This window comes from Protopterus annectens, chromosome 17.part0 (genome assembly GCF_019279795.1).
Source record: "Protopterus annectens isolate FY-2018-M chromosome 17.part0, PAN1.0, whole genome shotgun sequence".
Lineage (NCBI taxonomy): Eukaryota > Metazoa > Chordata > Ceratodontiformes > Protopteridae > Protopterus > Protopterus annectens.
Window position 1 is genome coordinate 717620208 of NC_056751.1, and position 24111 is coordinate 717644318.

The following is a 24111-nucleotide window of genomic DNA, read 5'->3' on the forward strand; positions in this document are numbered from 1 at the left end:
ATGTACCTAGGCATCGTGGTACTTCTAGTTAAAGCTCTAATTTCATACAGTGTAGATCAGTATTACAATGAATATGGTACTGACCATAGACATGCAGATGATACTCAGCAGCAGTTTCTGTTCCATTTTTCATTATTATGATAGAAACATACACTCCTTCATCTTCGTGCTGCAAATTCTTAATTACAAGGTTACCATTGTCATGGAGGAGTATCCGGGCAATGCGTTCATGGATGACACGAACTTGTGTGCCATTTATAATGCGTCCAACAGTCTTGCCCTTGCTTTTCCATTCAATTTCATTATGATCATAATTAAACTTGTTCAGTTCAAAAACAATGGTACTCCCCAGTAATGCATTAAATTCTGCATTGTATGGTTTCAAACCTATAAAATTAAAGGAAAATGTAAAATTAGATCATCATTATCATCATCATGAAATAATTAAATACTTCAATATTAGTTATTATACTCTTCCTGTCTGGCATACATCGTGATAGAAAAAAATAATTCACAGGAGTATCAGAAGTCATTAATATGCCATTTAAAAGGTAAAGCAGAAAACTAACATAAAGTAAGAAAAAATGCATTTCCAAATTCGCATCCCAACAATATAACGTCCTCCTGATCCATATCATCCCCAACTGTCAGTGAGGTACCTTGCAGTATTTTGATATAACAACTTAAATCCCTCGTTGTAAATTCTGGGATGATTTTCCCAGATTTTAACAGTTTCTGTTACACTGACGTCATTCTATTTGCTTATTGTAATTGCATCTTGTTTAAGTTTTTTGCATAATACGTGTTTTACTTTTGTATTTTTACAAGATTGTATAATTTATAATACATTTCTCTATGTTCTTTGAATATTTGTACATAATGTTCTGGAGCTTTTCTCCTTGGGTCTCCACTGAAAATGGGCTTCTAGCTCAGTTGGACCAACCTGGTTAACAATTGTCAAATAAATAAATAAATAATTTTTCCCAAACCTCAAAAAAAAAAACCATTACAAAAACATTTGAAAGCAAAAGTAAATTAAAATAGAAATATTTACTCATGCAGTTATACCTTCGTTGAACTTCCCAGATTCAAAACATACTGTCAGAGTGGTCATGTATCCTCACCCTGGCAGTAGCCGCTGCTGCCAATGTCTTTCTATCTGTAACTTTTGGCAGAAGACACATTGCCACAAAATCCTTTTACATCTACCAGCTAAAGCAAATGCGGCCTCAGTTTAATATCTCATCTGATGGACAGCACACTCAGGAGTGCTGCACTGTAGTGTCAGTAGTTGATCTGCCAGGTGTCAGATGAGAACCCACAGCCTTCTGCACCAAAAGTGAGTGTGTTACCTATAATGCCAGTGTCACTGCACTGCTTTTGCTTCCATAAGCCTTTTTGCAGATGATACGTGTCAAGCAGTCGTGAAAAACGGACTGCTCAATGTCTTGATTTCCTGTCACAGACACTCCCCATGCTTTGGAACAAAATTCCTAACTACATTAGGCAGAGCCCCTCACTAACACTCTTCAAGAGAAACCTTGACGGGTGGATGGGTAACAGAAAATACACCCCTGGGATCACTTCATTGGCTCTTCTTGACATAGGCTCAGTTAATTGATCAATGGGGCAGCGAAAGCTGACACACTCTGGCTAGGCTTGTAAATACCCTCAGGCAGATAGCCTGGTACCTACCTATGAACCTATGTATTGATGGAAACAACTGAAAGTTTAAATCTATACTAGCTTTGGTAATAAAAAGGAAAATATCTTACTGAATTCTTTAAAACTTAAAACCTTTAAAACCCTAGATATTGAAATACATTGTTTTACCTGCTTCAGTTATGCAGTACTCAAGAGCCCTGATAAAATAATAGTACTTTAACTCACTGACATTTTCTGAAGTCCACAACTAACTAACTAAATGACTGACTGACTCTGACTAACTAACTAACTAACTAACTAACTAACTAACTAACTAACTAACTAACTGACTAACTAACTAACTGACTAACAACAAATAATAAGTTGGACGTTGTTAAGACTGAAAAATCATATTAATGCTATAGAAAGTTTTGCTGTAGAAAGTGTTCTGGCATAGTGCTAAATGTTTGACTTGGATAGAGTCACCTGTTTACATTAGGCTTACTTCTCAACCTGCAGATATTGAACGTAGGTGCAGATGTTCTTCAAAAGTAGGAACATCTGGCCAAAAATCTGGACATATATTCCCATAAAATATTCATGCTGAATAGCCTATAACTCTTCCTATTTCCAGTAGGATTGTGGGATACTACTTAAAAACACACATTTAAAACAATGTGAGTTACAAAATTATGCAGAATTCTGCAAAAGTATAATTAATAGTTGGTGCTTGTTCTACCAGTGTCTGGTCTAAAACTGTTTAACACTTCAGTCGGGAAACCATTACTTCATTCATATATTTACTCTCTGGTACAGTCTTTATGAAGGAGCTAAAGCTTATCCTGGTATGCAATGGACACAAGACAGAGAATTAATCCTTTTCATAGTATCATAGGTACTAACTAGGCTATTGATCATAGATATCCTTCTAGGCTTAGCCATGTTTTCCCAAGAAGTTTTTTGCATTTGCATTTTAATTACAAATAACGCAGGGCCTTTGTATTTTAAGTACGAATCACCTAGAGCCAGGTAGGCATTTATGTTACCTCTACCTATAAGGGGCAAAGGTGCTAAATCAAGGGTGAAACAATCCATTATGCAGATTATGTTTGAATAAAGCAAAATACATACTTCACTTTCTGTAGAGAGGAAGAAGATTCTGTTCCAGGGAAGTGGTATTTTTTGAGATACATAGCTATCCATCCAACATATTTTATTTAAGTTGAGGAAGACATTAATATCTCCTCAGTGGATGCTCATGCCACTGATGGACTTGTAGATATGCAGTAGGTCCAAAAGGATAGGGTCACACTAGATAATGTAAATGAGACATAAACTGCACCACAGTGGCCAGTAATATATGAAAAAGAGAAACAGAGCTTTGAGATGGTAACTTTTATTATCTAGGTCTATAATTGTCTTGGTGAGAAAACATTGTGGTCATTCAGTTTGGGTCAAGTGTTTGGACAAGTACATACCAAAGGGGTCATTATACATAATGATGGGGCTAATAAATACTGAATGCGGTGGAATGATCACATCACTTGACCAAGTATTCAGCTTACTAATAAGCCATGCAATGTAAAAGGATTGTCTTACAACAGTGGCTACATGGTGATTGAAGGACAGCTCATTGTCTACATAAGTCCGCAAGTCCCTAACTAGTGGATCAATTTTCAGGGGTGTGTTGTCAGTGTAATAGTTATAGAGGATGTCATGCTGCTGAAGGGTATGGTTATACATGTCTTGGCATTTCATTTTAGACCATGGTTTTGACACCAGCTATTTGTTTGGGGAAAGCACCCTTTGACACTATTTGTGTCTTCTGGAGATTTTATGATGGCACCAAATTTGCAATCATTATCTGAGTACTGAAACCTGGTGTTCATCTCTGGTGACAAGTCTTTTAGAAGAGGTAAATCCACTCACCCTAATTTTCTGGGTTCTATTAGTGAGCTAGTTTTCTATCCAAAGATAGGGATCTACAATTATCTGGGTGAGTTTATCACCTATACATAAGTGTGGGATGGTGTTGAAAGCATTTGCGTGGTCTAGATATGCAGTGTATAATGATTTTCCATCATCCGTTGCTTTATTAATCTTCTCTAAAAACTGAACCAGTTTAATAGACAGGATCTGCTTGTGAAGAAGCTAAGTTCTAGAGTTTGTAGGATGTCTATATCTTTATTTATAAATTCCATAATGATCCTTACCATAGTCTTACAGGTGAGGCTGGTCAGACTTATGGGTCTGTAATCACCCATGTCTGTTGATGCTCTAACTTTATGCAGGAAATGACTTTCCACCACATGTCCTCCTAGAATTGAGCAGCAGCACCTTTATGTTATTTAAACTGTGTGTTGTTATACTGGAAGCTTTTGAAGACTAATGTTGTCTAAAAAAGGCACTGTGGGGTGGACAAGGTCTTTGCCAATATACAAATTCTTGGAAGGATAGGCACAGGACATCCCTTGCTAAGCAGTTAGGACTGTCTACCATCTCCTCCATGGCTATATATTGGACCCCCTTTGAAAAACACCAGAAACTAAGACAATTGTTGAAGTCAATAATGTTTTGTTTGTACTGCAGCATTTTTCTCAGCGAAGGTAAAATGCTGCTTAGGGCTATGTTCATATCTGCCTTGAACACATATTCTGAGAGCTACATCACGTTTGTCTTCATATAGACCAGAGAGGTTCTTCTCAGGTCATTGACATGTTCTGTGATTGTGTCACTTGTGTTCTTGTGGTCAAGGACTTGAGTGCATGTGTGATGTGGTGAACTCTTGCCCCCAGTAAGCATCTGTCACCCTCTCCTTTCTCAGGCTGGTAAGTGGTATATTGGTTTGTACTTGAGTGCATGTGTGATGTGGTGAACTATAGCCCCCAGTAGGCATCTAACTGCCACCCTCTCCTTTCTCAGGATGGTAAGTGGTGTATTTGTTTGTCTCATTATGGAATCATCTATAATTAGGATGTTGAATTGTGTAGAGGTTGTCTTATGGGCTTTTGAGTCCAGAAACTATGAGTTATAAATGCATGTTTCATGATGGGTGCTGTCTGATGTGACTCTGAGTGGTTGCTCATAGGTTCATAGGAGATCATTAGGCTAATGGCCCCAGGGACTTTACAAGTCTAGCCATGCTATACCCATGTTCCCCTAATTGACCTTGGTTATAGTGTCATTATTCGCAGAGTGAGTCTATGATCAACACCAACTGCCACTGTCCATGAGGGACATAGGTGCTCCCATGGGGTAAATTTATGGTCTCACATACAATTGTCTTGGGTCTGCTTAAATAAACTCATTTAGGAGCTCTGCTTCACATGAAATGGGAGTTTATTGCAGAGGAGTAGCAATCTCTTGGAGGTATATTTGTCTCTCCAGCATGTTCTGTTAATGTCACAGGTTAGGTTGAGATCCCCGGAGTGAGTGACGCTTGTCCCATTTGATTTGAGGTTGTGCAGAATTTCCATTAAAGCAAGGTGAGAGACTGATCTATAGTCCAGGCACAAGTCTCCTCTTGGCAGTGTATAGGATACAGAGTACAGTGACAGAGCTTTCAGTCTTTCACTGTAGGTCATGATGAAGTGAGAAATCCTGAAAGCTTTGTATGATTAAAAGTTTTTATTGGTGTTTCTGAGTCCTGAGTGCTTTTTAAATTTTACTGGTTTTATTGCTGTTGACTCAGTTTACTGGCTTCCTTATGGTGGCACATCTCTTCTAGATCCTGCATGAGGTCTCTATTCACACAGTAGCAGCCCGCTATTTCTGTCTCATAAAGGGCATGATATATTAGGCATAGATGGATGACTTGATGGCACTGATGGTGATGACATGTAGCTCTCTATCATCTGACAGCCACAACAGTCTCTTACTTATAGATATGGGCCGAACTGGCTGCTATTCAGTACATGTTTTTGTAGTGTCTCTAACAAAACTTCAAGGTTTTACTGCAGGCAATGACTCTGGTGATAATATCTCTCCACATGAAATATATACATAAGGCAGGTTGCCCACAAACAGAAGCAATACAGAATAAAAAATAACCAGCTGACAAGGCAGAAGGTAAAATACCAAAAGCAAAAACTGTATTCAAAAGACACAGCAAGATTAAAAAGGTAAGCTCTTTCACTCCATACAACTAGGTGCTTCATCAGACCAAGTAATAAGCTGTTACACAGTAACTAAAATACAAAATTTCAAACCTAGCGGTTAAGAGCACGTGATTGTAGTACCGGCCTTAAAGGTACAGATTCATTCAAACCCATACCTCTGTCCACTTGGCAATTTACACTATTTACACAACAAGTGTATTCATTACTGAGCACGTGCAGGGACAGAATGCCATTTTGTGTTAAGATGTTGTAGTGTAAGCAAGTCTGTGTGTAAGCGCTCTCTGTTAATCAGTTTGTTTATAGTTACTGAAGCTGCTATCCTTGTACTTTAATGTAATAAAGCTTCTTAAATGAACTACCCTGCCTGCTTGTCATCCTTGGAATAAGGGATGAGCAACAGTATTCAAGCAACTGATGTTATTTTTATCCCTGATGAAGAGAGAAATCCCAAAAGCTTTGTATGATTAAAAGTTTTTGTTGGTGTTTGAGTCTGGAGTGCTTTTTAGAAATGTGTCACCCTCATATGAAGTCTATTGGAGTAAATGGAGCACCCATTCCTGTTAAAACCAAGGTATATGTGGCTTTGAGAATGTTAGCTACAGGTATCATTCAGAGATCTGTGGAGGATGTGTTTGATGTATTCCATAGATTTGCTTCAAGGAAACTTCAAGTGTTTGTCAATCTCCTGCTCATCCCAGAGTGCCATACTCACAGCTACCTCATCAGTACTCTGCGCTGACAAATACGTACTACCTATCAGACTCAAACTGTGTACTCCACAATTGACAAATGTAACCCTCCCTCTCCCTTACAGGGCATAACAGCAAGTACTGCAACATATGTGAGGTTAGTATCAGCAAACAGAATACTTCCCAAAATTGTATATCCACACAGTGTGATAAACACACAATCCCTCTCCAATACCTGGCCCTATGCTACCTGCATATTAGTCATGGAAACACACCTCTGTGTTTCTAAGTGAATTTCCTACATTGCATCTCCTCTACTTTACCTGTCATGGTAATAAAATCCTGCCCTATTTGCAATACTCCACAACAGTATAGACCATTGTTATCATTAACACATAGGTTCATAGGGTCATATAAGGTTACTAGGCTAACATTCCTAAAGCCCTTACAAGCCTAGCCATCTTTAGCCAAGGTTGCCCCATTTGTTGGCGGTTAGGTGAGTGATGTTTGCAGAGGTAAGGGTCTATGGTAATTAATACTGACTTCCTCTGCCCAAGAGGGAGATGGGTGCCATCCAAGGAGTGAATTTGCGGTCATCCATCCATTGATATAGGTTGCATTTGAAGTAGGTCAGGGAGGGTCTGTGTTTCACATGAACTGGAAATGTGTTCCAGAGAAGTCACAGTCTCTGGGTAATGTATTTATCTCTCCAACATGACCTGCTCATGACAGATTCTTGGTTAAGATTCCCTGGAGTGAGTGACCCCTGTGCAGTTTGATTTACGAATGTGTAGCATTTCCATCAGGGCCAGGTCTGAGACTGCCTTATGACCCATGCACAGATCACCCCTTAGGAACCTGTAGGAGACAGAATACAGTGACATGGATTTTAGTCTTTCCACATAACACTTGTTTTGTGTACCCTGTAGTTTATTGTTGAGAAACCTCTATGGTTATTCCAATTGTTGCAGGTGTCTGGTGAGGTACATGCAAAAGGGAGCATTGTACTCAATTACTGGTCTGATGAGAATGAATATAATGGGATTATAATATCCATAGATCTGGATGTAATGCCTTTACTTATAAGATGTGCCAGATAGAAGGATTTTCTGACTACTGTGGATACGTGCTGGTCAAAGTTCAGATTGATAACCTGATCACCGAGCTCACATACCAGTGGGTCTCCGCTTAGGAGGGTGCTGTCTATAATGTAATTAGCAGGGATGTCAGCTTTCACAAAGGGAATAATAATGCATTTTTTTTTGCATTTAGCTTTAATCCATGGTTTTAGCACCAATCATCTGTCTGCTTTAACCCTCTCTGCAGTATATTAACATCATTGGGGGACTCAATTGCTTCCAATTTGCAATTGTCAGGGATCTTGGTCAGTCAAAGGCCATTCAAGTTTGCCTGGATTTCTGAGAAATAAATTCCGAACAGTAAGGGGCCTAGCACAGAACCCCGTGGTATGCCACTGGTGACTGCTCTTTTGCTAGAGATGAAGTCACCCACTTTGACAGTATATGTCCTGAGCCATTTGGTTGCCCATCCAGCAATGTATGGGTTAATTCCCAATTGAGAAAGTTTCTCTATAATACCTGAGTTGGGGATTGTGTCAAATGCCTTGGCTAGGTCTAGGTGGGTGGTATGCACTATATTTCCCTCGTCCAGGGCCTCAGTGACTTTCTCAAAGAATTTAACCATGTTTAACAGGCATGCTTTACCTTTAACAAATCCGAACTCACGTTTGGAGATTATGTATGTCCTTGTTAATAAGGTTCACAATGATTCTTTCCATGGCCACAAATTGCCTTTTCTCTACATTAAGAAACTTTCATGTGTTTTCACAAAGATCACACCATTAAAGCATAAGTAGTACAGCAACATGGAAAATAATACCAGTTCCTCTTCATTTGACCCTCTTTAAATGTGGTAAGATTTTAGCAGTTCAGCTCTCCCTTGTGGATAAGTGCTTTATTGGTTGCTGTTCTACACTCTTTCATAGTGAGATAAGCCTAGTAATGTCTTTGATTGCTTTTATTGAGCAATTTCAATGTTATTATTATTGCAGTTATTATGATAATAAATGTATTTTAAGCAAATGTTCCTAAACAGTACTTTTATTTCATCATCCAGTCCCCTTATTCTAAACTACGAGGCTTGTTCATCATTGTACACTTTCATGACTGCATGCAAAACATACTGAGCGTGCATAGGTGAGTCATTGATCTCATCAGGGATGTGGGGGAAGCTATTATAGTTTTACAGCCTGTAGAGGCGCTAAAGTGCAGAAATGGAAACACACATAGGCACTGTGCTGTTAGCACATTCATAATATGATACTGTCCACACCAAAACACTAGCTTGCCATGCCAGGAATTCCCATGCTATGCAATGGTGGCACAGCAACTGATTATGCAAGCAAGGCACTCAAAGCTGCACATTATGTGCCAACAGGAGGAACATGTGTGACTATGAGAAAGATGCCATATTCTTCTGCATTGTGACCTACTGAATGTCTTTGGCATCTGAGGGCACTAAAATTGACAGAGATCCCACGTGATGTAGTAAAGAGAGTAAAAAGCATACTTTTATTTGATTAAACAACTACATTAGACAGTTGGACTTCAAATTTTTGCAATGAGATGAGTACAACTGCCTGCTTGGGGCCTCTTATAAAGGTGCTCCATATAAAGTGGATGTCTGGCAGAGTCCTGCCAGGTCCATGTGTACTGTCACTGGCATTAGATGCACTACTGATCAGTGCTGGTACCAGTGCAGAATTACAGCATTACATAAACCATTTTTTATAATACCTTTGTGTTTAAAAACTACATTTTAAATACCCAGATTTCATCACAGCTTCCTGACAGAGTATATATATATATATATATATATATATATATATATATATATATGCTCCCATGTATAACTGTCATTTTTCTCTCTAATATAGCTTTAGTTTTAAGACCTCTATCATATTGTTACATGCTGTCTAAAACAAACAAAAAATAAAAATCTTTTGTGAACTTTATATTTATCAACATCTCACATATGTGATATGTTTATATCATCTCTTCATTCTTACAAACAGAAAGCTTCCTAGCTGTTTTCCTGTATTGAAGGAAGTGCATTCATCATGTTTCACTTTATATTAAATTTTCTGAATAGAATGTATAATGTTGACTGCCTCATATCCTATCTCGTGCTAAGCTCTAATCTAAACATTATATTTGATAGTAGATTTTGATACATTTTATAGTCAATTTTTCTATTAATATTTTTAGCCCCCTTTTTTAATATTTTAGAAATCTACAATAATTAATTCTTTAGTTTTGTTGACTGTGTTTCTATGGCCATTTTTACTCAACATTTTACTGGATATTTTGTTAGTATGCCTTTTTATTGCATGATATTTATTCCATGACATTTAATATGTCAGGTCCCTTTAAGATGCCTTGGGAAGGTTTTCTAACCAATGGTACGATTTATTTAATTAGTTAATTGTATTTTAAGAAAGGTCATGTGCAAGTTATTTTATTATTTAAGGACTACTGTGGTCAAAGTGTTTAGTTCTGATAAGTCCTATTCAGATAAGGATGAAAGCACTTTATTTTGGTCTGAATATATTTGAAAATCAACCTCTGGTGTTGGCTGGAATTCCTTATCAGATCATTTCACATCTGGCAGGGCTTTTGTTTGGTTCTTAGTGCTTCTACTCTGCTATGCTGTTTTTTTGTTGTTTGATATGTATATATATATATATATATATATGTGTGTGTGTGTTTTATATCTATATATATCTATATATATATATGTATACAGATTCTTGGCAGTTACTAGAAATGTTGAGTACTGTGAAGGGTCTGGATGATCAATGTTGTTTTGCATCTTTAGACATTGTATCCCTGTACACCAGTATTAATCAGGAAACTGGTTTAGAATATTTGAGAGAGTATCTAACTAGCCACACAGATTTCAATCATGACAAGATTAATACCATTTGTGTTTTGATGGAATTAGTGTTGGCTAATAATTTTTTCAAGTTTGGGGAAACATTTTTCGAATAAATTTCAGTGATGGCAATGTGGGAAAACAAGTTTTTGGTCCAGCATCCTTTGGCTTGCAATATTTTGATGTACAAACGTTACATTGACGACGTTTTTTTTCATTTGGAGGCCGGACCGTTCCTCCTTTACAGCATTTGTTTCTGACTTGAACGCAAGTACTGCTTTTCTGAAATTTGGTATAGGAGGTTTTGGATGTACTATTGATTTTCTTGACATCCATTTAGAATTCGATTCGGATAAGGTTGATAAGGGTGACCTTTCGAGTAGGATTTTTAGAAAATCTACTTTTGTCAATCAATATTTGCATAAAGATAGCCTGCATCCTGTGCACATGAAAAAAGGAGTGGTAAAGGGGCAGTTTATCCGTTTGAGTAGATTGACAAGTAATTTTGACACGTTTTCGGAAGAATCAGATAATTTAAAAAGTTTCTTCATTATGAGGGAGTATGATGCTCTTTGGATTCAGCACATATTTCAAGAAGTTATGGAACTTAGAAACAATTCAGCAAGCCCTATCTTGTGCTTTGACAAAATAAGTTCTTTTGGTCCCTCTAGTTCTGTGATTGACAGTGACAATTTTAGATTGGCTTTTCCTATACCCATTTCCAACAATATGATGATAGTTAAACACATCATTTCTGAGAATTGGAAGGTGGTTTTGGGACATCCAGATTTAGCCAAAATTGTGGGTCTCAAACCTGTGTTCACATACAAGAAGGTTGCCAATGTGAAAAGTATTCTTGAGAAAGAAATAAGTGCAAATTTTAATGGGAAGAATGGGTCGTTTGGCACTTTTCCATGTGGCCATTGCAAACAGTGTAGATGTGTTGCTAGTGTAAGCTCTATTGAGATCAAACATATTAAGAAGACCCTTTCGGCATCAGGTCATTTTTGACTGTCAGTCCAGTCATGTTGTGTATGTGGCTACATGTTCCTCCTGTTCATGCTTTTATATTGGTAAAACCATTAGATGTTTGAACAGGAGGATATACGAACATACTTTGGCTATTAGGAATAAGGATTTTAACAATGCCTTAGCATGACATGCAGCCAATTATACAAACTACAAAAAGTTTTTATTTTTTGTAGTAGATTTTGTCTCCCTGGGTGTATTTTGTGGAGACTTTAAGACTGTACTTGAATGTAAAGAAAGTAGATGGCAGATTTATCTGAGTGCTGATCAGTTTCCAGGTCTCCAACGAGACTATTAACATAAAATGTTTTTTGCAAATTCAGAGGTTATAAAATAGATGATGAAACATTTTAATGTATTTAGTTTACTTAACACAATTTATTTTATTCTAAGATATATATATTTTTATGGAATATATGTATTTTATTTGGTTTCATATGCACTAGTGAAAAGAATTTTTAATATGAATTTTTTCAATATGTATTTTTTCAAAAGAATTTTCACTTTAAAATTTAAAGTTACATTGATTTGAATAATTGCTTGTATAATTGATGGATCATTTCGTATAAATAGTGGTGGTTTATGGGGGTATTTGTTTTCTGATGAAGTTCTTGGATTAAAGAACGAAAAGTACTTAAAAATACCCAGCGTCCGTGGTAGTTTTGTTTCCTGCAAGCAGTTTTTGGATTATTTTGTTCCTTGGGAGAGGAGGTCATTTGTTGCAAAAAAAAAAAATAGTGTAACTAAAATCAGTATTCCGCCATGCAAGTCAATGGCAGGAAAAGACAACCTGGCCAGTGAGTAGTGGTTGCTAAGGGGGGAGGCACAATGTGACACATGTAACTATGCATTAGCAGGCAATTCTATGCAAATGAGGGGAAGGATAGTGAATCCCGGTTTTCCCCAGCATGTGAGGCAGGTCCCAACAGTGTTTGAGTATGAATAGCTGAGTGCAAGACTGGGAGGTAGGTGACATCATGTGTGGGAGTGTCAGACATAATGTCAGCGGATTGGAGCCCTGTGGCTCGGGGTTGCATCCAGCTTATCACAGCAAAGCCAGTGGGGGTGTCTAAACCTGCCCAGCATGTATGACAAAGTGTAAGCAGGTGTGCGTGTCGCGCAACGGGATCTACAGGAAGATAAAGGAAGTGAACCCAGGAAATAGCAGCAGTGTGCACACTGGAGTACACTGATTGCACAGCGTGCCCTCGGGATGAATCAGAAGGGCAATGGGAAGGGAAAGCAGCAGTAGGAAGGTAATCAAGGGGTACTAGGTTCGCTGCCAGGTGAAACGTATCAGAACCAGCTAATTACACAGGCAGCAGCCCAGCCCAGAATGCCACTATAAACTATGTATACACCTACCCCTCCGGTTTTACCCACAACCTACACCACCAGTGTAAACAAGCGGGGAAATTTTAACACTCACAACAGCATAATGTTAGGGGCTGCAATAGCTATCATACAACTTGTGGAAGAGGCTGAGGGTGGTGAGGATGGGAATGCTGCCAACCAAACCACAGTGAGGAGACAGAGAAGAGTGTACAGACCCAGGATAACCTACCAAGCGCTACATGAGCTGGAGATAGTGGAGCGCTATAGGGTGGACAGAGACCTCCTACAGCAGATTGTTGAGCTGTGCTGGCCATGCCTGACACACAAAACTAACAGAGGGGAACCCATCCCAGTGGAAATGAAGGTATGTGTAGGCCTAAGAATACTAGCTACAGGTACCTTCCAAAGGCCAACTGGGGATATGATGGGGATCTCACAGGCATCAGCATCCAGGGTACTCCACCAGTTCCTGGATGCCATGGCAGCACATGTCAGTGAGCATGTATATTTCCCCCTCACCCATGAGGCATTGGCCAGCAGTATGCTTCTCTTCCAGCAAATAGCAGAATACCCAGAGGTAGTGGGTGCAATAGACTGCATGCACATATGCATCACAGTACCACTGGGTAGGGTCTACATCAACCACAAGGGCTTTCTTCCATCAACTGCCAGGTTGTGTGTGATTTCCAGGGCATAATACTGAACATGTGTGCTGGCTGCTCTGGAAGTTATCACGATTCTCACATCTGGCATCTGACACAGCTGTAACAGAAATTTGCCAATGGGGATATCTCACCCAGTCACCTAGTGGGGGATGCTGGATATGCACTGGAGCCGTGGTTGATGACACCCATCAGAAACACACACACCCAAACAAGAACTCCATAATGAGGCACACGCACAAACAAGAATCATAATAGAGCTTGTGTTTGGGATGCTCAAGTCATGGTTCCGGTGCCTGGACACATCCGGTGGAGCCTTGCAGTACTCACCAACTACATGTACCCAAATCATCCTTGTATGTGCCATGCTACACAATATGATCCTGGGGAAACAGCTGCAGCAGAAGCAGCAAGGGGCAGGGCCACATAGCCCCAAACAATGCCAAGGCCTGCACAGGCACAGAGTGACTCGGAGGAGGAACAATCTGAGCCTGCCCCAGTAGGCAGAAGGAGGTGTGCCCAGTATGCCTTGGCCCTGGCAAAGAGGCAACGCATAGCACATACACTGATACGGAAGGGACCCAAGGAATAGCACATCTCTCTGACTCTCATGTACAGTAAAAGGGATGCTAAACATTACACTACCTGTGCCTAACAATGCGTAAAAAGTGCACTATGTGCATCCGACATAGGCAGCCCTGCAACACCACCCACAATACTGGAACACCCACAAGATAAGGGACTCACACATGCCAGTCAGGAGGGGGGGTCACATACCCAACAACAGTCACAGCCAGCAGGACAGGTGTAGACAAACACAAACAAATGCCGTACTATGGCCTCTGAATGAGGGGTATGGGTAACCCCCACCCAGGCCTACATGGACAGACTATAGCAGGCCAGGTAGTGGGATGTCAGCTGTGACAGCTAGGAAGTTAAAAACTAATGTGTATGCAATCAAAAGATAAGAACGGTAGTACACTGGTATGGCGTAGCCAGCACGATAGGTAAGACTACTGACTGAAATGGACTACAGGACATACCAGTAGAGTCCTAGCAAATGTGCACAACTGTCAGCTGTGCCCCCCATCCCACATAGAAATATAGTAGCAGTCAGGTGTGCCTCCCCCCTCCTGTGTAGAAACATAGAAATAGTCAGGTGTACCCCCCCTGCTATGCAGACATGTTGCAACAGTCAATGCATATGATTGGATGGATACCCTGCAGACACAGCATGCTACCTGTCGGTGTACAACAGAAAGGTCAGCTGTGCAGTACAAACCACCGGACATGCTCCACATATGCAAAACAGACGGCCTTACTGGGCATGCTCACACACTTAGAGAAATGAAGGCAATGTCAGTCATCAACATACTGAAAGGTCATACTGGGCATGCTTACACACTTAAACACATGAAGGCCATGTATGCAAACACCAGTGGACCAGACACATCCAGTGGTTGCAATTGTTACTACAGACACATGTCAGTATGCATCACTCATGCCTTGCACACACAGTGGATAGGAATACAGACATATATGTAAGGACAACACACCATAATAAGCCAAAGGTAGATGGATATAGATGTGTGGAAGAGGGTGACTGTGACAAGGAGCCATACTCGCCTGTCCCAACGAGCACACAGCGAAAGGGCCCCAAACACATCAGGTGAAGATGTGACACACTGCAGTTACTAGCGAACAGTACCTGTCAGCACCACAGACTATGTGGTCCACTTGCCAGCTGCGCAACATGGCTGTACAAGGACGTAGTCAGCTAGTTGCCCTATACATGCACCTTTGACATATGACCCCGTGTGTGGCTGCCTGTGAGATGTCACCCCTACATGAATGGTGTATGGGCCATGCACACACTGGCCACCCCATAGGGTTCCTTGACAAGCCTACTGAGGTTATCCAATGTGAAATACACCTTTGCGAGAGTCGTAGGCCAGTAATATCTGTGATGCGCCCCATAATTGCATACTGCTGTAGTGTGCTAGACTAGTTAAGTAGGAGTTCTAACCCCAGATGTGGCAACTTTGTGTGTGAGTGTGTATCACTGTTTGTGTGTTTGTCTGTCTCTCACTGACTGTGTAGAGAACAATTCCTTTTAGGCTACTCACACCCGTTACTATTCACTTACACAATTTTGGCAAGGCTGCTGATGTCATCCACTTAGAAATACTCCTCTGGGAAAGCTGTAGCCCAGTAATCTCTGTAGCGCATGCTGTAACTATGTACTGCTGTAGTGTGATAATGTAGTTAGGTAGGAGGTCAAATCCCAGACTGGCGTATGTGTGTGTGTGTCTGTCTGACACTGGCTGTGTAGACAGCAATGCTTTTTAGGCTACTCACATCCCTTACAAGTCAAATACCAACCTTTGGCAAGGCTGCTGATGTCACACAACTTGAAATACACCTCTGGGACAATCGTAGCCCAGTAATCTTTGTAGCATGTCCTGTAACATTGTATGGCCATAGTGTCATTTAGGAGTTAGTTGGGAGTTCTAGCCCCCAACCTGCCAACTGTGTGTGTATGTGTACATGTCTGACTGTGTAGGGAGTAATGCTTTTAGGGTACTCACACCCCTTACATTTCACATACCCAACTTTGGCAAGGCTGCTGATGTCACCCACATAGAAATACTCCCCTGGGAAAGCTGTAGCCCAGTAATCTCTGTAGCGCCTGCTGTAACTGCGTACTGCTGTAGTGTGATAATGTAGTTAGGTAGGAGGTTAAACGCCAGACATGGCAACTGTGTGTGAGTCTCTGTGTGCATGTCTGTCTGACACTGACTGTGTAGAGGGCAATGCTTTTTAGGCTACTCACACCACTTACGAGTCAAATACCCACCTTTGCCAAGGCTGCTGATGTCACGCAACTTGAAATACACCTCTGGGATGATTGTAGTCCAGTAATCTCCGTAGGATCGTATGGCCATAGTGTCATTAAGGAGTCAGTTGGGAGTTCTAGCCCCTGACCTGCTGACTGTGTGTGTATGCGTGCATGTCTGACTGTGTAGAGAGTAATGCTTTTAGGGTACTCGCACCCCTTACATTTCACATACCCAACTTTGGCAAGGCTGCTGATGTCACCCACCTAGAAATACTCCCCTGGGAAAGCTGTAGTCCAGTAATCTCTGTAGCACATGCTGTAACTGTGTACTACTGTAGTATAATAATGTAGTTAGGCAGGAGGTCAAACCCCAGATGTGGCAACTGTGTGAGTCTGTGTGTGCATATGTGTGCATGTCTGACTGTGTAGAAAGCAATGCTTTTTAGGCTACTCACACACCTTACAAGTCAAATATCCCCCTTTGGCAAGGCTGCTCATGTCATGCAACTTGAAATACACCTCTGGGATGATCATAGCCCAGTAATCTCCGTAGCACATCCTGTATGGCCATAGTGTCATTAAGGAGTTAGTTGGGAGTTCTAGCCTCTGACCTGCTGACTTTGTGTGTATGCATGCATGTCTGACTTGTAGAGAGCAATACTTTTAGGGTACTCACACCCCTTACATTTCACGTACCCAACTTTGGCAAGGCTGCTGATGTCACCCACCTAGAAATACACCCCTTGGAAGGCTGTAGCTCAGTAAACTCTGTAGCGCATCCCGTAACTGTGTACTGCTGTAGTATGATAAACTAGCTAGGGAGGAGTTCCAACCTCAAACCTGGCAACTGGGTGTGTGTCTGTGTTTGTGTGCATGTCTGACTATGTAGAGAGCAATTCTTTTTAGGATACTCACACCCCTTACACATCAAATACCCACCTTTGCAAAGGCTGCCGATGTCATGCACCTTGAAATACACCTCTGGGATGATTGTAGCCCAGTAATCTCCCTAGCATGTCCCATAACATTGTATGGCCATAGTGTGAGTAAGAAGTTAGTTGGAGTTCTAACCTCCGACCTGCCAACTGTGTGTGTATGCGTGTATGTCTGACTGTGTAGAGAGCAATGCTTTTAGGTTACTCACACCCCTCACATTTCACATACCCACCTTTGGCAAGGCTGCTGATGTCACCCACCTAGAAATATACCTCTGGGAAGGCTGTAGAGTAGTAATCACCATAGCACATCCTGTAACTCCATACTGCTGTATTGCGAATTAGAAGCGTGGTTGGGTTCCATCCCCACACATGGCAGTTCCGGCTGTATTGCATGTGTCACTGTCTGTGTAGGGAGCAATGCATTTTAGGCTAGTCTCTCACAGTCATTTCAAATGCCCTACTTTGGCAATCCCACTGATGTCAGTCAGTGTGAAATCCACTTTTGGGCAAGGCCTACTCAAGTAATATCCGTGGTGCATACTATAACTGCGTAGCGCTGTAGTGTAATACACTAGTTAGGTAGGGGTTCTACTCCCAAACATGATAGGTGTGTGTGTGGTGTATGTGTGTGAGTGTGTGTTTGTAACCTGCATCCTGTGTAGAGGTGGTTGTGACTGTGTGGCCAATGTGGAGCGGGATTTGCATATTTATTATATGGTGGCCATACTATATATATCACACTGTCCACTGTACAGGGATAACACATGTGATGCGGCTGAGAGGCCGGGGTGCAGAGCCATACCCAGACATGTGACATCAAGGCCAGGCAATCACAGTTAGCAACCCCAGTATTACCCAGAGCACACTCTCACCCCATGTGTCATACACACACACACATGCCTAGGTAACAGCCAATATGTGTGTAGTACACTGCATATTGGCCACTGATAGTAACTATGGAGTGACAGTGGTGGGCCACAGAGGGCTTGACACCCAGTCCATCAGTCCAATATGTACATACGTGCAGACAGTGCACCTCCCCCATATTCCCCAATGGACACCTGCACCATCTGTGGTGCCATCACATGTGACCCACAACAGACATACCATGCCTGACAAAATGCCCGTATGGACAGATGCCACTGACACCAAGGAATGCTGATAGCATGCACTCCATGTAGGTGCAGGGTAAAGCTGCTGGCCATTACCAGCTCCCACCACAGGCGGGCATGACTGGCATATCTGATGATAATCTGTGTTCACAACATAAGCCGGACACCCCAGGTACAGTTTCACATGTCACTATACATGCATGTGGGAGGTGTGCACATCCCAGACGCTGTGCATGTCATGGATGAAGGAACACAGACATGGCAAGTGATGCACAACATTACCCACACACAGTAGTCACCCAGGTGACCAGATGGGGGACACAATACCTACCTGTGTGGGCAAATGCAGACACTGCATCCCTGAGCCACAATGCAGAACAATATCATGTGGCCTGATGCCAAGGTACACCCATCACCTAGCCTTAGACAGCCATCTGCCGCAGTCGAACACCACACACCTGTGCAGACATGCACCCATGCATGTCAGTACTGGCACCCTGTGTGTTTGTGTGTGTGTTGCATGCTGACGATGTTCACATCCACACTCCCTACAACCCCCATGGTCATACTGCAGCATGCTGTCTGATGTTAGACACCTTTCCATACCCTTCGCTCGTACGTCGCTCGTATGACCTGTGTGGTGCATGGGATACCTGCACAGTGATGTGATGTTGCAATCCCACAACTGATGAGTTGTACACTGGCCCTGCCATATGTGTCAATGTCTGTGTGTCCTTGTGAGAGTGTGACTGTGTTGACGTTGACACCTGTTCATGCTGACAGGCACATGTATGTCACCTACTGTACAGCTATTGTGTCCCTGTTGCAGATGTCACTCACCATCACATATATGTTCTGAGTACTCCACAACAGGTAACCCATGTGGCACATCCAATAATTGCAGCGAACTGTGCTAACACTACATAGCTGTCAGGGGTTTGATACCCTGTGTTGCTAGGTGTGTGACACAAACATGCTTCAGTTTTACCCTCCCACCCCTCCCTGACACATATTTGTCTCTGTCTGCATCCCCCACCCCCTCTCAGGTGGATGTGGAGACCCACACCTGCTTTGCTTAGGCAGCAGCATGTGTAATGTAAGTAATGCTCATGATCAGCTGATGGCCTCTGCATGAATCGCAGCCCTCCCCTAGCTGATTGCATGTAAAACAGCTGTGGTAACATTCCCATAGCCAATTGTATGGAAACACACTCCAATACCTAGGAACATCATGGTGGTGTTGGCCCTTTTCACCCACTGTGAGCAGGAACTAGATCTGTTGTGTGGCAAACAGCATCTCAGATGGATTGCGGTGCACCTCTAACAACATACACTGTGGAAACAGTGCAACAAACAGGAGGTGGATGTGTCTGACGCAATTGGAGTAATGTTGCTTTCACAGTGTTTGTGTGGAATTGGCTGTTGTACTTGTCTCAATACCTGCCATGTCAGTTCCATGTTTATGGGGAATCACCATCTGCAGGGTCATCTGCAGCCTGGGCAGTGTTGTGTCCGTGGTTGCATGTGTCACCCATGGAGCATCTAACTGTCGATTGCTGAAGATAGTGTGAGGATTGCAGTCAGTAGATGGAGAAAGCTGTGGTAGTCACAGACGTCATATCCCTCAAAGGACATATGTTGCAACAACCTTGTAACAATAGTAAATGTATGTTGTTATCACAGCAACATGTCAATATTGGCCCTGTGTATGTGCTCCCAGCCACACCTCTGTCAACCTTTGTACATATGTCGTACATGAAGTGGTGCATATGTGCTGTACACCATACTTTGTGACATCATATCTGAGAACAAGCCACTGATATATCTGACTGCTACACATGTTATGTACAGTAGGGGTTACATTACATGACATTACCTGCACATTCTGTGGATGTTCATACAGTACTGAGGTCTATGTTCCTATGGTGAATGTCGACAGTGTGTGTAGTGCTGATATGTATCTTAGCCTGTGTACAGACTGCGGTAGATGACATTGTTCTAGTTCCCCTACTATCAGGTGTTACATGCTGCCCCACTGTATGGTACTGTAGTGGCGTAAATGTTGTAGGGTCACACATGTCCCATACCACAGACAGCCACCAGACCAAACTGTGTAGCAGGCCGTATATGTAGGATCAGTTTGTGAGTAGCACATATGAGGATGGTGTCGAACACATAGTCCATATACTGTAATACCATGCTAGCTGACCATATGTGGCTGTGGCTGTGATCACATAGGTTGTGGATATGCACTGTGACATAGGTGTATCTTACCCTGTGCTGTGCCATGCCTGTTGAGACTGCTTTATATGTAGGTGCATGTGCATTCCCCCTTGGGAGGTGTAGGCCAGTGTTGAGCCAGTTTGACTGCAGCCTGCACAGTGCATTGTGACATGCCTAGCAGCTGAGTATACCTACCCAGTGGGACATCATGTGCAGATACTAGCCAGATGTCCCACTGCCAGACCTCCCCTAATAATCATGTATGTCAGACAGGGCAGTGGGATGCAGTGCAGATGCATGTCAATACCTATTGTGTAGTTTGTGGCCATGGCACCCCTGTAGCAGCGGACATACTGTTACAGGCCAGGCAAGGGTGTGTGAATGCATGACCTATGGTGGACATCATATACTGGTCATTATGTGTCATACCCGTCTGCATGGCCATCCACATCCATATTGTCAGGCATGGTACACATGTGTAGCACTAAGGGCTTATGTGCATACCTCTGGACTGTACAGACTGTGTCAGACCCTCCACATATATTGGCCAATATCTCTGATGCAGTCCACAGAAGCATTACGTGCTAGCAGCGGTACTGTACACTGATGTCCTATGGATGTCATTCAGTAACCAATGGCACACATGTTATGAGCAGATGTGACCTTCCACACACACCATGTCTGTGATGACAATCTCAATGACAGTAGCAATAGTCTACTAGTATACATGCTATACATACCTGACATCCCCTGCAACTATGACATTGGGAACATACAGGCTGGGGTTGGCCTACACTTCATATCCAGGAAATATGGTGGTAATATATGTACATATACATATCCAGATAGCCAGATATACAATTACACATGTGTACTACACCCAATTAACACTGTCATGGCAACCACCCCCTATAGATTCCCACAGCATGTGTGCGTGGTCCCATTACATCTCCTGTGTGATGGGCATCCGTCCTGTGTGTGGGCAGCAGTGCTACCAACAGCATGTAGCAATACCCCATACAGGAGAACCGGCACACTTAGGGCAGCCACATATTTGTAGGAGGATTAGGAAATATAGACAGACTGTGAGTGGAGTTGTGTTATGATTTGTACAGTACTGGTGTTACAGGGTGTGGTTGTACATACTAGTTTGCCATGGAATGCAGTCCATCAGCATAGCACACAACTGTGGATGTACCCTCATGCCAGCCAGAGCTGTGCCTATCATGTCTTGTCTGTCCACCACACAGGTCTTGTGTCAGATAATACACTGGCAGTGTGTTTGTTGCGTGTTACCAGTACATGGCTACATCTATGACTGTCTCTACCATCACTTCCCTGACTAAGGGTATGTTACAGACTATCCCATAACACCTGCACTTTGCGTAGTGTATGGCAACAGTTGTCCACATATGTGCCTGTATTCCAGCCTCTGTCCATCACCTACATACCAAGCTTTGCACATATGTCATGATGTTGGTGGTTAATCCATAGTGGGCTGGGAGTATAACACACTGCCATGTCTGCTATCAGTCCACTGCCATTGTAATCCCCATACATATGGTGGGACTGCAGCCATATATGTGTGGGTGCCACCTATACAATACATGTGTGCCCTCATGCACTACAGAACCCAGTGTATGTAAGTGGTATATGGCCCTGCATTATTGAGTCTGGGGGGAGCACCAGAAATTACCTAGGCTGCTACAAAATGTGGGGGTATCAGGGCAGAGCTGCCTTAAGTTATCTGGATGTACAGTACCATATACTTCACCTATATACACATTACTGACATGGATCTGGGTAATGCAGAACTACTGCCCCCTGCCATACAAACTGTTCTGTGTATTGGTGTGCTCGTGATGGTGTCATTTATGCCATGTTATGTAGCAGTTACACCCCATGTGGTCATATGACATCTATACCACCTACTGTGTTTGTACATTGTGTAGATAGATGCTGAACTACACACCTGGAGTACATACTGTTGATTGTTAGGTATCCTGTGGCCCAGTGTGTCTTTCCTATTGTACAATGTGAATGTCTTGGCCTGGACAGCAACAGCTGTGAACCTTTCCAGCCTACTGTATGACTGTAACTGGTCCACTGTAGCATCACTCCGTTGATATAGTTGTCAGTGTCTGAACAGCTATATGGCATGGTATGTAGGACTGTAACAGTACACAATGAAAGGTTCCCACGTCTGCAAACCTGTGGGTATTGTTTTACCTATGACCTCTCTGTGAGTGTATGTTACAGGCAACAATTGTCATTTCTATGGGTGGCACATACAGTGTCCAGTTGTTCAGGGGTCAACTGTAGGCATAGTGGCTGTTCCATATTGTGTGCACCTACCACTTATGTATCATACTGTACATATAACTGGGTGTGAATGTGTAGTCAAATGTATATGTGTGTGTGTGTGTGTGTATATATATATATATATATATATATATATATATATATATATATATATATATATATATATATATATATATATATATATATATATACACACACACATATATATATATATATATATATATATATATATATATATATATATATATATATATATATATATATATATATATATATATATATATATATATATATATATATATATATATATATATATATATATATATATATATAAATATGTATACCTGTATCTGCATATCTGTGTCTGTGTATCTGAAGCCTGGTAATGTTGATGGCTTCCACATAATACATTACCCATGGGAGCCAGACTGTACTGCATGATATGTTACCAATAACAGCCTGACATCATACAGGTGGGATGTAGTACAGGTAAAATTGTGTGCCCATGTTGTCACTGGCCCTGGTTATGGGATCTCCAACACTTGGTAGTGTATTGCAAGGTGGACGTGTTTGGCTAGGGGGGATACCTATTCATACAACTCATATAGTGTGTGGTGCCTCTCAACCCCAGTAATGTAACATGTAGCCTGTTACACTCCTCTCCCTAGCAGCTACATGTGCCTTGCAGTACCAGCACAACAGTGTTGTACCAATGGGTCCATAGGCATGGGAATCCCATTGAGGTCTGCCACATGTGTGTATGTGTGTATGTGTGCATATCTGTAGGGTACAGCATTCCAAGTCCACATACTCCTATTACGATACACATTGCCACACAGTAGTACAGATATTGTTGTTGTCGCCCATAGGTTTGGCAATGCAATGCAAGACCCTACTATGCCTGTGGCATGTGCATCACATGCATATCCCTGTGGTACCACTGTTGTGATATGCAATGGTTTGTTTTTGCGTCTTGGCCAATGTGTGATACTGGGTATGTCAGAGTATCAAGATAGGTTCTAGTGTGTCTGTGGATGGTCTGCATGTAGCACATGACCTGGTACACACCTCACCCTCAGATGGTGTTGTGTGTGCAATGGCAGCCACATAGTTCAGTAGCACTACATACCTGGGTTGGGGTCTAAACACAGTGTTGCCAAGTAAGGATGTGTGTGTATGTAGATGGGTTGACATAAGGGTGCAGATTATACCTGTACCAGCAGGCCACCATTCAGGTTTGCATGGC